At 41.3% G+C, this 13146-nt stretch overlaps 2 long non-coding RNA genes across 3 annotated transcripts in view; one reads left to right on the top strand and one right to left on the bottom strand.

Annotated features, from left to right (window-relative positions):
- LOC148116989 (uncharacterized) overlaps positions 1 to 12059 on the top strand; it is a 32666-nt gene extending 20607 nt beyond the window's left edge. The window contains exons 2-3 of the long non-coding RNA XR_015731625.1: positions 4459 to 4617; positions 11859 to 12059. This is a non-coding gene — a long non-coding RNA (uncharacterized LOC148116989). The remainder of the gene's footprint in view (positions 1 to 4458; positions 4618 to 11858) is intronic.
- Positions 1 to 13146, bottom strand: part of LOC148116988 (uncharacterized) — a 131790-nt gene that overhangs the window by 60183 nt on the left and 58461 nt on the right. The window contains exon 4 of one of the 2 annotated variants that reach the window (XR_015731623.1): positions 6480 to 6560. The exons of the other annotated variant lie outside the window; for it this stretch is intronic. This is a non-coding gene — a long non-coding RNA (uncharacterized LOC148116988). Of the gene's footprint in view, positions 1 to 6479; positions 6561 to 13146 lie in introns of those variants that run through there. 2 annotated transcript variants of the gene reach the window in all.

The following is a 13146-nucleotide window of genomic DNA, read 5'->3' as shown; positions in this document are numbered from 1 at the left end:
AAAACAACTGTCTCACTTAACAACAGAAATTATGGGCTCAATTGTGGTCGTAAGTCAAGGACTACCTATATAGTCCACTCTTTTTTCCCTGGAAATCAAATGGCTTTTTTGCCGACGATTTTCTTTCGGCAGCTGTTTTGCTGGGTGGTAAAAGTGGTGAAAGGCAATAAGAAGCAGACAAATACTTATCAAAAAACAGAGAGAAAATAAGGATGACAAATATTAGATCCGTGCAAAGGAGCTATAGTAGTTGGCATCTAGCAACCCCATTGCTTTCTGTTTAATTTTATAAGAACAATTGCAATAGGAATGGAAGTCAAAACACCTGGTGGATGCCAATGGATGAACACCTGAACACATCAAATCCAGGAACTTCTAACATAACTTCTGCAACGATTGACTTAACAACTCTGGCAAGAAAGGTCCTAAAAGGGGGATAAAATTCACTGAACAATTGTCTCACTTAACCACATAAATGTTCGCCTCCATTGTGATCGTAAATTGAGGACTACCTGTATTTTTATCACATGTCGGATTGTAAATGTAATAAAGACTCAGTGACTTTGTCAACTCATCTCTCTCTCTCTCTCTTTCTCCTTATGTATGCATGTGAGTAATCATAAACCAAATCTAGTTGCCAAGTTGAGATGCCAACGTCTACTACATTTCCAGACAGGTTACATTATTTATAAAATAACATTTTCTTCCTTGGCACAGCTTCTCCTTAAGCACCTACATGTAATTTCTTCGAGATAAATGGATCGGAGGCACCAAGGAGATAAATCTGCCAGCATAAATAGTTATAAACAGAAATGTGTGCTTGAACATCTTGAAACTTTCCCCCCCCCATCCCCGAATTCTCAGCAGGATCCTTTAAATCATTTGACAGATGCAAGAAATGCTCTTGGCGAATTTCCTAAAATTTGGAGAAAGTGTTCCTTTCAACATTTTTATATCAGTATTTCTTCTGGGTAGAATCTGTCTCCCAGCTTTACATTTCCACTTAGAAAAGATCTGAAGGGAAGCCGTAGAATTAGTGATCCTTCAACTCTAGCTGTATTTTACATCCGTTAAATACCAACATCATCCATATGGCTGGGGCATCCCCATGCTGCCAGGGTGGTAATTAGCTTCTCTGTTTATTCTTTTCAACCTGACAGTTTTTGGAAAGCAATTGTTTAAATCAATGTACTGTTTCTTGTCCATGTTTTCCCAGTCTCTCTTTTTTAAGAGTGGGGAGTTACTTCTCTTCCTAGATGCGTTGAAGAGAACTGTTTGAAAACTATCAGAGCTAAACTGAAACTTATTAGAAGATGCTCTTTTCCTAAGAACATTTCTTTACTTCGTTTTCCCACCCTCCGAAAATAAAAAGCCACTTGCAGAATTTCCCCCCTCCCAAATAGTTTCCATTTTTTAATTCCATCCCTCCTCACCCCCAACCACTGCAATGAATCATACAAAAATAATCATAATCATACATTTATTTGTCAAGCGTATATAAAATAACAGGTAAAAGTATAAACATAATCTGAATACACGACAAGAGTAAATAAAAAGGAATATTAGGACAGGGACGGTAGGCACGCCCCTTTCAGTAGCCTGGAACCCTCATAAGTACACAAATTAATCATGAAAGGGTTTCGGCCATGCTATCAGGCACTGGTGGAATTCAATTTTTTTTTACTACCGGTTCTGTGGGCGTGGCTTGGTGGGCATGGCTTGGTTGGCGTGGCAGGGGAAAAATCCTACAAAATCCCCATTCCCTCCCCACTCCTGGGGGAAGGATATTGCAAAATCCCCATTCCCTCCCCACTCTAGGGGAAGGATACTACAAAATCCCCATTCCTTCCCCACTCCTGGGGGAACGATATTGCAAAATCTCCATTCCCTTCCCACTCTGGGGCCAGCCAGAGGTGGTATTTGCCAGTTCTCTGAACTACTCAAAATTTCCGCTACCGGTTCTCCAGAACCTGTCAAAACCTGCTGAATAGCATCCTGGTTTCGGCCATGTTATTAGGGCCCCAGGTGTGATGACAAAGCCATATTGTGTCAGTTTGGTCGCCAAGAGTTGAGTTTGACTGGAGGGCATTGTCAAAAAAGTTTGAGGCCCCAATCAGGGCCGGGGGTGTGCAAGAATGAATCAGAATGAAACCCAGATAGCTTGTTTAAAGAGGCAGTTTGAGAGTATAGAAACAGCACTTGAAAGTAGCTACAAATGGAGGAAGAGAGGCTAGAAATATTTATAGGCAGTGGTGGGATTCAAATAATTTAACAACCGGTTCTCTGCCCTATGATTTCTTCCAACAACCAGTTTGCCAAATTGCTCAGAAAATTAACAACCAGTTCTCCCGAAGTGGTGCGAACCGGCTGAATCCCATCACTGTTTATAGGGAAGGTGATTTTTGTGCGAGGGTAGTGTGTGAGTGTGGACATGCCTTATATGATATTTAATTTGGTGAATCTGTAACTTTGGTGGGGAAAATATTTTAATAAATGTTTATTGTGTTTACACTTTCTTTGATGTATAGTTTAAGTTTGGGCATCCTTTGTGGGTTCAAGGATGTTCGTATAAAGGATTTCCCCTGTTTGCTGTTTTTACTTGATTCAATCAGTTTTGGCTTGGCTGTCAATTATTTCGCGAGAGATTGAGTATTCTTTTGCAACAATTTATTTACCTTCGCTTGTAAAGGTAGTTTCTAGTCTCAGTCATTTGTGTATCATGTTAAGGGGAAGTTAGAGACAGTGCTGGAGCAGAGTTAATTCGGTTTTAAAATATTTTCCCTATTAAAAAAAAATACTTTTTACAGCATCTAAATCGTATGGACTGCATTTCCTGCATTACATTCAAGTTTGCAAAAATGCACATGAATACATGTATGGCTTTTTGGAAAGGGTAGAAATGTAAGAATGATGAGATAAATTAGAATTCCGCAATGGGAACTGGTTAGGGAAGCTCACAGAGTGATGTGGATCCAGTCACTCTTTGAGTCCAGCACACAGTAGCAATAGCAGTTAGACTTATATACCGCTTCACAGTGCTTTACAGCCCTCTCTAAGCGGTTTACAAAGTCAGCATATTGCCCCCAACAATCTGGGTCCTCATTTTACCCACCTTGGAAGGATGGAAGGCTGAGTCAACCTTGAGCCTGGTTGTGAAGTTTCCGAAAGATGCCCTAATTAATTCATGAGCCATGAGCCAAACTTCAAAAGAAATACAGTCATTTATTAGGAGCACCATTTCGGCAATATTCGGATGCAGTTAGAACTAATCCCACATAGATTTATGTTCCCCTATGACCCTGTCTCTCCCCTCCTCCCTGGCCATGTCATAAATCACATTCTCCAATTAACCACTTTGGCTGGCTGTGAAATCCAACAACCTCCTACTGATTGCGGTAAGAAAGCATGTATGGAATGTAGCTTCAGTTAGGGAAATCAATCAGCTCTATCAGTTCTCCCTCCCTCCTGCTCATGGCAACTTGCAAGTTGACACTGATGAGATTTGAACTGCCAAATTGCAGGCAGCCAGCAGTCAGCAGAAGTAGATTGCAATACTGCATTCTAACCACTGTGCCACCAAGGCTCTTCCCCAGTAAAGCTATTACTGGGGAAAAAATGGAGAATGATGTGCTTGCCTTGAGCTTCTGGACAAACGTAACAGGTTATAAACCTAACCTATAAATAGTTAAAAATAAATTATGTAATCAGAGTTGGAAGCAGTAGTGGGTTTCACTTACCTTCGCTAGCGGTTTGTAACTGTGAACACGCATGCACACGGTGCTTCTACGCATGCACAGAACCTTCTGCATATGCACAGAGCATCCGTGATGACGTCTGGGCGGGTCGGCAGAGCCTCCCGCCGCTGCCACTACCGGTTTGCCCGAATCGGGGCGAACCAGTAGAAACCCACCACTGGTTGGAAGGATCCATTTAAGGATCGAATCCAACCCCTCCTCAGTGCAAGAATTTCAATCAGTGTTTCTTAACCTCAGCAACTTTAGAATGCCTAGACTTCAACTCCCAGAATTGCCCAGCCAGCATGGTGGCTAGGTGAATTCTGGGAATTGAAGTCCACACATCTTGAGGTACTCAGGTTTGAAAAAAACCTGATCTAAATCCAAACATTTTGATCAGGAAACTGAATAGAATAAACTTTTGCCAAAGGAGAAAATGTTTATATTCACCAAAGTGGAACAGCTACGTTGGCTTGCCACTTTTGGCAGATCATAGAGCTGTTGGAAGGTCACCTCACACAGGAACACTTCATGTTCTTTAATTCCCGACTTGTTCCCACACAACTCTTGCCTAACCTTTCTGACTTAATAAGCCTCACAGGGGGAACCCGCCCCCCCCCTTACCTCTTTGCAGAAAACTGCAATAAAAATTCTCTCTCCAACCCGCCCCCGTTTTCAAATTTCCCCAGAGACTTTATTGATCAAATGTAATTTTGTATTGCAGAAGCATCCCACGGGAAGATCAGAAGACACTCTTCTCCTAAAGCATGGGTTACTCTTCATTCAGTGTTCCATTATAAAATTCACCCAGCAAAATCTTTCTGAGTCTTACAGCTATTATTTGCAGATTGTGAAAAACTTAAGAGAGCTTCCTGACTGCCAGGTATATATGCATATTTATGGCTATGTTACATTTGCGTGCATATTTGTGTGATTTAGAAATCTGTGCTTGGGTAACACACCATCTGAGTATGCCATAACACATTAGATATTCCATTCTCCTCCTCCTCTCCCTTCTCCTCCTCCTCTTTTTCCTCCCCTTCTCCTCCTCCCCCCCTCCTCCTCCTTCTATTCAAATTGTTGGAGACAATGTGCAAACAAATATATGCAAAGGATATTGCAAAATCCCCATTCCCACCCCACTCTGGGGCCAGCCAGAGGTGATATTTGCTGACTTTCCGAACTGCTCAAAATTTCCGCTACTGGTTCTCCAGAACCTGTCAGAACCCGCTGGATTTCACCCCTGGTTGTACCTTATGATTCTTGATGAGCGTATCTTTTCTTTTATGCACACTGAGAGCGTATGCACCAAGACAAATTCCTTGTATGTCCAATCACACTTGGCCAATAAAAAATTCTGTTCTGTTCTGCTCTGCTCTGCTCTGCTCTGCTCTGCTCTGCTCTATTCTATTCTATTCTATTCTATTCTATTCTATTCTATTCTATTCTATTCTATTCTATTCTATTCTATTCTATTCTATTCTATTCTATTCTATTCCATTGTAAATCACCCAGTGAGTGCTTTAAGAGTACTAATATATAAGTGCTATTGCTATTATCATCCTTCTCATTCTTGGGCTAGACATACCTAGCTCCCTCAACCATTCCAAGCCCCCTCAGTGCTTTGTTCCTAGCTTGGTTTTGAAATACATTGCAGGAATAAAGGTTTTTTTTTTATGGGATGCCTTTTCATAAATGTCACTGAGTCTTCATGAGTGACATAGGCCACCTTTTGAACTACATGCATTACCTCATGCATGTAGTTCACTGCTTCAGCACAACTGATATAGTGGGAAATCCTGCCTCATTTCCTAGTTTCCTCTCCTCTCCCCCTAGTCTGATGATAAATAGTGCCTTTTGAATATTTTTCTATTTGAAGAGAGCGAGGGGGGAGGGGAGGGACAGAGAGAGAGAGGGGGGGAGGGACACAGAGAGAGAGAGAAAGAGAGAAAGAGAGAGAGAGAGAGAGAGAGAGAGAGTGAGTGTTACCCTACGGCAACAATAAATCTCATTGTGTTTACAACAGAGGACTGACCAAAAAGAGTTTATGAAATCTATAAAGGGTTTGATGTATACCGAGCTGTTACATAAAGTCAATACTTTGGAAAGCACCAGGCCATAAATACCCTGTGAGGAGCAATATTTCTATGAGAGAAGAAGCAATCATATAAAGATTAGAGCGCTCATTTCGATCGTGGAAAGAAGACATTTCTTCTTTTATTTCCCCTTGAGTTATCTCCTGAACATATGATGAGAGAAAGGAACCATACATTCCCACCCAATTTCTCCCTTTGGGAAATATAATATTCTGCCCTTTTTAATATTCCTCATAAATATTTCATTCTTTTAGGAGGGGTGGTGGCGGCTTCCAATACAGTCTTGCAGCTTTTGGGAAAGCTAGGCAGATAGTTATGACCGATCGTAGATCTCTCATAACTATGAACAGTTGCTAAGCAACCAGTCCTAAATTGAAGACTACCTGTGCAATCAAAGGCCCCGTTCCCTATTTGTGGTCTTGTAGCCCTTGCTCTAACTTTGTCAAATTGTACTATGCAACTTTCCCCACCATACACTCAACCGTTGCTCATTTATCTTCCTTCACTAGAGTGTTTAAGGCCTATCTGACAAAATCTGGACTGGCAGGCAAACACTGTTTCATTTCTCGCCTGTGCGCAACCCTCTCTAAATTAGAAGGCGAGATTAAGATTGATGGCAGTGACAGGATGGCGCCATCAAGCAGCACACAGCCATCCTTGCTTGTTGACGGAACACGTCGGCCGTGTGCGATAGCTGAGAAATGAACAAGCTCTTCTTGCAAAGATTTATCTAATTAGAAGGAAAGAAAACAGAAAGGCAAGAGGTGAATAACTCTGGGAGGGTGGTGTCTTCCTGAGGAAATTGCTTTTTTAATAAATAAATAAACAAACAAAAAATAAAAAAATAAAAAAATAAAAAACAAGCAAACAAAGAGAACAGAGATGATATCAGTTACAAGGTGACTAGTAGTGATCTTATGGCAAATCTTATGGAAAGGTTTTTCCCTAGAACTCTAAATTAAGACCTTCTTTCAAATCTTAATGGTCATGTGAAGAGTCTTTGGGAATGGGTAATATGCAAGGCAATTAAATTAAATTATCAATCAGTCAGTAGACTTTGCCACACTCAACCCATAGGAAAAGAAAAGGAGGCTCAAATGTCTTTGGTTATACATGCTCTGAGGCCCAAAGAGGATTCATCAGAGCAGTGTTTCTCAACCTCAGCCCTTTTAAGATGCCTGGACTTCAACTCCCAGAATTCCCCAGCCAGGATTCCTAGGGGGAATTCTGGGAGTTGAGGTCCAGCCATTTTAAGGGGGCTGAGATTGAGAAACACTGCTTTAGTTGTTGGAGGAAAAATCCAGTTCCAGTTCCAATCTGGGAATAAAATGGAGGCTGCTTAAGAAAAAAAGGTCCATATATTGGTGAACAGAGCTAACACGCACACAGCGTGCAGTTCTGGGACAGCTAACAAAATGGAGTTGAGAGTGGGCGGGTTTCAATACCTTATGGGTTCCTATGGGGTCATGTAGGCGTCATGGCTGGCTCTATAGGCAAAAGGGGAAATGCAAATCCTAGGTGTTTGTCTGAGCTAATCTTGTCAACCTTTGGCTTGTTGCTTATCTGGAGTTTCTGTCTGACCCAGTCTTGTTGAACGGATTACCAAATCTGCATTTCTAAAAGCTGGCCTCCTCAGTTGCTGTTTGGGGGAAGGGAGACTGGTGCTGGTTTCTGCCTCCCTTAAGATTTCCCCCCCATTTCTCCTTTAGGGAAAATATTTAGGGAAAAAATATTGTGCCTTTTTAATATTCCCCAAAATATTTCATTCTCTAGGAGGGTGGGTGGGTGCAGACTTTCTACACATTGGAACAGGCAAAATATCTTTTCCCACTCGCCTAAGATTTTAAATTTTAATCTCCCTTGTTTATTTTATTTTCCTGATTTATCAGCATCATATTCTTCTTTTAGAAGAACAGAATATTATCCAGTCACTACGCAGATTTCAGTTCATCACTTTTTAATTAAATATGAATGGACATTTCTTCCCCCATCTGCTTTCGACGAGGAGTCTAACAACAAGGAAAAATAGGAATGCTGTTTTATTTCAAAAGAAACAGATACACAAATATAACCAAATTCTTTTTTTCCCCTTCCTAATAGAAAAAAATCCTGCACTCCTGCTGGAAATCCCATAGACATTTTGATCACATATGATTGGTTTTTAAGAATGCCATTTGTTTCGTCATGTTTATACAGATGTTATTTTAATGTTACTCCAAAATCCAAACCAAGACAGCCAAGGATATTCCCAAGTGCCTACGTTAGCTAAATTCAAGAGGTACAGTTATTTCTAGCACTGAGACAGTTGTTACAGAATTTACAATAATGAAAAAGGTATTATTTCAAACATTTTTTTTAAAAAAAGTACGTTCCATGCTGGTTTTTAAAAATATCATTTTGCTGATTGCTGATTTTCCCCATCACCCAGACACCGCTCATTAAAACTAAGGCTGATTTCTATGGAAGAATAAAATAGATCTTAACTAATTGAGTGACATTTTTCCATGCCTGCTTCCCATACGGTTAATATCTTCAAGCACAAGTAGTCCTCAAATTACAACAATTCATTTAGCGACTGTTCAAAGTTACAGCAGCCCTGGAAAAAGTGATTTATGACCGTTTTTCACACATATGACCGTTGTTGTGTCTTCATGGTCATGTGATCAAAATTCAGGTGCTTGAAAGCCGGCATGTATTTATGATAGTTATACTATCCTGGGATCATGTGATTATCGTTTCGTAATTTCCCACATACAGTAGTGGCCAAAATTGTGGCAACCTTTTGGGAAAAGTATATTTTTGCGGTTTGATGGCTAATAACACCACTTTTTTGGGAGTTTCAAGATAATCATATAATCACTGCTGGAATGGCCTGGGAATAGCCCAATTGAATAGCCCAATTGAAAAATCTATGGAGCAATGGTGGGTTTCAATTTTTTTTACTGCCAGTTCTGTGGGCGTGGCTTGGTGGGCATGGCATGGTTTGGTGGGCGTGGCAGGGAAAGGATACTGTAAAATCTCCATTCCCACCCCACTCCAGGGGAAGGATACTGTAAAATCTCCATTCCCTCCCCAATCCAGGGGAAGGTTACTGCATTTCCTCCCAATTAGCTGGGACTTGGGAGGCAGGAAATAGATGGGGGCGGGGCCAGTCAGAATTTTTACTACCGGTTCTCTGAACTACTCAAAATTTCTGCTACCAGTTCTCCAGAACAGGTCAAAATCTGCTAAAATCCACCTCTGCTATGGAGCTGACTAAAGAAACTTGTTAGTCAGAAGCGACCCAGCAATAAAACCCAGTTAATAGAAGCAATCATTCAATCTTGGTTTCACATTATAACAGCTGCAGAACTAAAAGACTTGGTTCCAAGGGAAGATGTTGTAAGGCTAAAGGTTACCCAACTAAGTATCAACTGATGTGATAATTTTTGTATATCTCGTTTTTTCTATGGTGATAATTTTTGTATATGTCGTTTTTTCTACATGTTTCACTTTTCTTCTTTATACTGTAACTGCTATAGTAATAGCAAATCCTTCATAAAAGTTATTGCATTACATTCTTGATTAAATTTTTTAAGTGTTTTTAAGTGTTTTGTTTATTGTTTTTAATTAATGGGGCCAAATTTATATATGTATATTTTAACTGTATTTTAATATTTGTACTTGATGTTTTTACTTGGCTGTTCACTGCCCTGAGTCCTCAGGGAGAAGGGCGGTATACAAATTCAAAATAAAATAAAATTAAATTAAAAAAAATATATTTCCATTGATATACCATTTTATGGTACTACTCCCTAAAAAAGTAGTATTATTAGCTAGTTTTAGAAAATACACTTTTCCCAAAAGGTTTCCACAATTTTGGCCACTACTGTAACCTGTTAGCGTTCCAAATAATGCACCCATAGAAGGCTGAGGCAGGTAGATTCCTCAAGGAACAATGTATTGGATACATCATATTGGCAGAACTGGTGAAAGCCGACTCTGAAAGTTCTCGCAGGTTTCACCTAATTAAAAAGTAAAAGTTTCCTCTTTCCCTCAAGTCACTGGTCACTATGTCCAATCAAGGTGCTGGCCAGTTGCCTAGTTACTTCACTCCTCCTGTCCCCATCCACCTCTTGGAATGTCCTTGGTTCCCACAGGAAAACTTTCTTGGTTTGGCTACAAAACCCCATGTAGCTATTTCCCCCCCTCCCCGTCCATTCTTCTGCTTTGTGGCAACCCTGAAGTCTCCAAGATGGCCTCCATCAGGTTCACATAACCTGGTTGGCATAACCATTGTGAGTAAATTCAGGTTCTAATCAAATCAATCTTTCCAAACAGAAAAGCAAAAGTGTCCCAATACACAGGCCGTCTTGTTTTGAGTGAAAATCAGCAGATGGCACTGTAGCCTAGACCACATTATGAAAACTGCTTTATGGAGACAAGCTTTCGCTCACTTCTGAACAAAAGAAATGAAGAGAATGGCATTGCCAAAGAACTGCCTGCTTAGCTTCAATGGACCACTGACATTCACTTAGACCAGAGGTGGGCAACTATAGCCCTTTTATGACTTGTGGACTTCAGTTCCCAGAATTCCTGAGCTAACATAGCTGGCTCAGGAATTCTGGGAGTTGAAGTCCACAAGTCATAAAAGGGCCATAGTTGGCCCACCTCTGACTTAGACATAAGATTGTTTCACCCAATACAGGGAGCCCTCGAAGTACAATAGTTCATTTAGTGACCATTCAGAGTTACAGCGGCACTGAAAAAAATAAAATATGACCAGGGGTGGGCTTCAAAAATTTTAGCAAGGGGTTCTCTGCCTGGTTGCTGGATGGGCATGGCCTAGTCATGGCGGGGGGGGGGGACTTTTTGCCCTCCCCGGGCTCCGGAGGCTTTCCTTGAGCCTCTGGGAGGGCGAAAATGGCCTTCCCAGGCTCCGGAGGCCCTCTGGAGGCCAGAAATGGGCCCGTTTCTGGCCTTCCTGGACTTCAAGTAGACTCAAGTAGAGCCTCCACACATGCTCTGCACTTACCTGCATCCAAAACAGGCCCATGGGGACTCCTGGGAGGGGCGGGGCAGGGTGGGTGGGGCCAGCCAGGAGTGGGATTTGGGGGTTCTCCGAACTGCACAGAATCTTAGCTAGAGGTTCTCCCGAACCCCTGCGAACCCCCAACAGCCCACCCCTGCGTACGACCGTTCTTCACACTTACAACCATTGCAACATCCCCATTGTCATGTGATCAAAATTCGGTTGCTTGGCAATTGACTCATCTTTATGACAGTTGCATAAGGTCCTGAACTCATGTGATCCCTTTGGCAAGCTTCTGACAAGTAAAGTCAATGGAGAAACCATGTTGCTAACTGAACAACTGCAGTGATTCACTTAACAATGGTGAGGAGAAGGGTCGTAAAATGGGGCAAAATTCACTTAATGAATATCTTACTTAGCAGCAGAAATTTTGGGTTCAGTTGTGGTCGTAAGTCAATGTCTACCTGTAAGTCAATGACTACTAGGTCAGCTAAAAGGCTCAGTTACTGCATTCACACTACAGGTAAAGATTGATTAGTGCTAATCATCATTACATTACTTTACATTACATTACATTGTTTGTGTGACCCAGCCATTTAGGTTTCACTGTATTGCACAAACTCAGGAAATGAGTTAATTTAGCCACACTTAAAGCAATAGCAATAGCACTTATATACAGCTTTACAGTGCTTTACAGCTCTTTCTAACTGGTTTACAGAATCGGCATATTGCCCCCAACAATCTGGGTCCTCATTTTACCCATCTCGGAAGGATGGAAGGCTGAGTCAACCTGGAGCCTGGTGAGATTTGATCTGCCAAATTGCAGGCAGCCGGCAGCCAGCAGACATAGCCTGCAGTACTGCATTCTAACCACTGCACCACCGTGGCTCAAACATATGCTTTCCTCCCATTTGTTCATTTAATTTATTTTAGTTTATTTGCTTCTATACTTCTACACTCCACAAACATTCATGGTAATGCATAGTTAAAATCTTGATATTTTTTTTTCATTCATAGAGGGTCAACCTATTTTCCAAAGCACCTGAAGGCAGGACAAGAAACAATGGGTGGAAACAAATCAAGGACAGAAGAAACCTGGAATTAAGGAGAAACTTCCTAACAGTGAGAACAATTAACCAGTGGAACGGCTTGCCTCCAGAAGTTGTGGGCGCTCCAAGACTGGAAGTTTTTAAGAAAGTACTGGACAGCCTTTGGACTGGAATGGTATAGAGCAGGGGTGGGCAATTATGGCCCCTTTACGACTTGTGGACTTCATTTCCCAGAAGTCCTGAGCCAACCATGCTGGCACAGGAATTCTGGGAAATGAAGTCCACAAGTCGTAAAGGGGCCATAATTGCCCACCCCTGGTATAGGGTCTTCTGGCTGAGCAGGGTGTCAACTTGCAAAGCTTTCAAGTTGCCATGAGCAGGAGGGAGGGAGAACTGAAGTGAATTCCATACATTCTTTCTGACCGCAATCAGAAGGAGGGTGTTAGGTTTCACAGCCAGCCAAAGTGGTTAATTGGAGAATGTGATTTATGACATGGCCAGAGAGGAGGGGAGAGACAGGGTCATAGGGGAACGTAAATCTACGTAGGATCAGTCCTAACTGCATCCGAGTATTGCCGGAATGTTGCTCCTAATAAATGAATATATTTCCTTTGAAGTTTGGATCACGGCTCATGAATTAATTAGGGCATCTTTCGGAAACTTGACACAGGGGGTTGGACTAGAAGACCTCCAAGGTCTCTTCCAACTCTTATTATTCTGTATTCTGTATACCTTCACCTTCTTGCAGATGCCCTTGCTTTGGGTAATTACCTGTATTTCTTCTTCCTTGAAAGCATGTTGGCGTGACCATGCTCGGTTCCTGCTTGAAGAACTGATGGCAGAGAGGCTTTTGCAATAATACCCCCATCTTTTAATTAACTATTGATGTGGCATGTTATTATTTTACTATTATTTTAATTGTCCTTGCCTTGATATAGTTTTTATCTTTTAATATTTTATTTGTACTTCCCCTAGAGCCATTCTGCAAGGGAGATGGGTGGTTTCTAAATTGGACAAATGAATAAATAAAATAAAATTTGTAATGCGCTTTACAAGCTGCCTTTAAAAAACACTCGGAGCTCCAGTTTTGGGTGTCGAATTATGGCGCTATATCACCGCTGCTCTGTGAAATGCACATGCCGGTTAACTCCTGAGTGCAATCCAAGGCACTGTTCATCATGTATAACTGCAAGAAAACATTTCCATTTTTTAAAGCTCCTATTTATACAGAAATATTGAAAATTCAAAAAGGCTCA

The sequence above is a fragment of the Pantherophis guttatus genome, chromosome 1, assembly GCF_059756535.1.
Source record: "Pantherophis guttatus breed Tessera chromosome 1, ASM5975653v1, whole genome shotgun sequence".
Classification (NCBI taxonomy): Eukaryota; Metazoa; Chordata; class Lepidosauria; order Squamata; family Colubridae; genus Pantherophis; species Pantherophis guttatus.
This window is presented reverse-complemented; position numbering and strand designations above follow the sequence as displayed.